Here is a 3,223-nt window from a genome sequence, read left to right as displayed (position 1 = left end):
TAGCCAAAAATCAGAGGGTGAAAAAAAATCCAAGAAATTAAACTTTTATTGTACATAGAGGATGACATGCGAGTATCATGAGCCAGCACCTTCCTCAACGTTTCAAACGTGGCATGAGATCGAAAGAAAAAGGTAAGTGACCAAATATCAGGAGCCAAAAATAATCCAAGAAAAGAAACTTTATTGTATATAGAGGATGACACGCGGGTCCCATTTTGCAGCAGCAGTCTCAACGTTTCCAAGGCGGCACAGGACCAAAAGAAAAATGAAAGTAGCCAGAAATCAGGGGGTGAAAAAAATCCAAGAAAAGAAAGATTTCAATTGGGCTGCATCTGGACATCTGGGCCTTCGAACTATCCTGCTGGGCCTTTTGACTCGTACAATTTCAGCCCACTCCAAAACATGAAAGTTCGGATTTTTCTCAAAAAAAAAAAACAGGAAAGTCCTATGCTTCGCAAAAACAAAAAACAAGGAGATTCAACATATAAGTTGTATAAATAAAGATTTAATTTATCCGTTGCAATAGCTCAGAGCGGAATACACTGTTTATTGTCTGCAAAATAATCAAGATATCACATGTTTCTTGTACGGGGAGGCTGACATGCGGGACCCATGAGCCAGCAGCGTCGTCAACGTTTCAAAGGCGGCAGGGGATCGAAAATAAAAAAAACAAAAAATCAGTTGGTAAAAAAATCCAAGAAAAGAAAACATTTTATCGTTCTGAGAAGATGACATGCGGGACCCATGAGGCAGCAGCATCCTCAACGTTTCCAAGGCGGCACGGGATCAAAAGAAAAAAAGGAAATAGCCAGAAATTAATTAGGGGTCAAAAATAAATCCACCAAAGGAAACTTTTATTGTTCATAGAGGATGACATGTGGGACCGACCTGCCAACAGAGTCCTCAACGTTTCAAAGTGGGCAGGGGATCAAAAGAAAAAGGCAAATAGCCAGAAATTAGGGGTCAAAAATAACTCCAAGAAAGGAAACTTTAATTGTTCGTAGAGGATGACATGCGGGACCCATGAGCCACCAGCTTACTCAACGTTTCAAAGGCGGCATGAAATCGAAAGAAAAAGGCAAGTGACCAAATATGAGGTGCCAAAAACAATCTAAGATTTATTGTACATAGACGATGACGTGCGGGTCCCATTTTGCAGCAGCGGTCTCAATGTTTGAAATCCGGCTTGAGATCAAAAGAAAAAGAAAGTAGCTAGAAATTAGGGGTAAAAAACTCCAAGAAAGGAAAGCTTTATCGTTCATACATGCTGACATGTGGGACCTATGAGCCAGCAGAGTCCTCAACGTTTCAAAGGCGGCAGGGGATCAAAAGTAAAAGGAAATAGCCAAAAATCAGAGGGTGAAAAAAAACCAAGAAAATGAACTTTTATAGTACATAGAGGATGACATGCGGGTCCCATGAGCCAGCAGGTTCCTCAACGTTTCAAACGTGGCATAAGATCGAAAGAAAAAGGCAAGTGACCAAATATCAGGATCCAAAAATAATTCAAAAAAAAGAAACTTGATTGTACATAGAGGATGACATGCGGGTCCCATTTAGCAGCAGCGGTATCACCGTTCGAGAGGCAGCAGGGGATCGAAAGAAAAAGGCATGTGACCAAATATGAGGTGCCAAAAAAAATCCAAGAAAAGAAAGTTTTATAGTACATAGAGGATGACTTGCGGGTCCCATGAGCCTGCAGGTTCGTCAACGTTTCAAACGTGGCATGAGATCGCAAGAAAAAGGCAAGTGACCAAATATCAGGAGCCAAAAATATTCAAGAAAAGAAACTTGATTGTACATAGAGGATGACATGCGGGTCCCATTTAGCAGACAGCGGTATCACCGTTTGAGAGGTCGCACGGGATCGAAAGAAAAAGGCAAGTGACCAAATATCAGGAGCCAAAAAAAATCCAAGAAAAGAAATTTTATTGTACATAGAGGATGACATGCGGGCCCCATTTTGCAGCAGCGGTCTCAACGTTTCCAAGGCGGCACAGGACCAAAAGAAAAATGAAGTAGCCAGAAATCAAGGGTGAAAAAAATCCAAGAAAAGAAAGATTCTAATTGGGCTGCATCTGGCCGTCTGGGCCTTCAAACTGTCCTGCTGGGCCTTTTGACTCGTACAATTTCAGTCCACTCCAGGAAAGTTCGGATTTTTCTAAAAAAACAGGAAAGTCCTATGCTTCGCAAAAACAAAAAACAAGGAGATTCAACATATAAGTTTGTTTATGTAAAAATAAATATTTAATTTATCCGTTTGCAATAGCTCAGAGCGCAATACATTGTTTATTGTCTGCAAAATAATCAAGATATCACATGTTTCTTGTACGGGAGGGCGACATCGTGGACCCATGAGCCAGCAGCCGTCGTCAACGTTTTAAAGGCGGCGAGGGGATGGAAAGAAAAAATATACCAAAAATACAGTTGGTAAAAAATCCAAGAAAAGAAACATTTTTGTTCCGAGAGGATGACATGCGGGACCCATGAGGCAGCAGCATCCTCGGCGTTTATTGTTCATAGAGGCCGACATGTGGGACCCGTGAGCCGGCAGCGTCCTCAACGTTTTAAAGGCGGCAGTAGATCGAAAGAAAAAATAAGCCAAAAATCATTTGGTAAACAAAATCCAAGAAAAAGAAACATTTACCGTTCTGAGAGGATGACATGCGGGACCCATGAGGCAGCAGCATCCTCAACTATTCCAAGGCGGCAGGGGATCAAAAGAAAAAAAAAGGAAATATCCAGAAATTAATTAGGGGTTCAAAATAATCCATCAAAGGAAACTTTTATTGTTCATAGAGAATGACATGTGGGACCGACCTGCCAACAACGTCCTCATCATTTCAAAGTGGGCAGGAGATCAAAAGAAAAAGGCAAATAACCAGAAATTAGGGGTCAAAGTAACTCCAAGAAAGGAAACTTTTATTGTTCGTAGAGGATGACATGCGGGACCCATGAGCCAGCAACTTACTCAACGTCTCAAAGGCGGCATGAGATCGAAAGAAAAAGGCAAGTGACAAAATATCAGGAGCCAAAGATAATCCAAGAAAATAAACTTTATTTTACATAGAGGATGACATGCGGGTCCCATTTAGCAGCAGCGGTCTCAACGTTTCAAATGCGGCTTGAGATCAAAAGAAAAAGAAAGTTGATTGTACATAGAGGATGACATGTGGGTCCCATGAGTCAGCAGCTTACTCAACGTTTCAAAGGCGGCAGGGGA

The sequence above is a fragment of the Lolium rigidum genome, chromosome 3 (assembly GCF_022539505.1).
Source record: "Lolium rigidum isolate FL_2022 chromosome 3, APGP_CSIRO_Lrig_0.1, whole genome shotgun sequence".
In the NCBI taxonomy this organism is placed as follows: Eukaryota; Viridiplantae; Streptophyta; class Magnoliopsida; order Poales; family Poaceae; genus Lolium; species Lolium rigidum.
Note: the sequence above shows the minus strand (reverse complement) of the source record.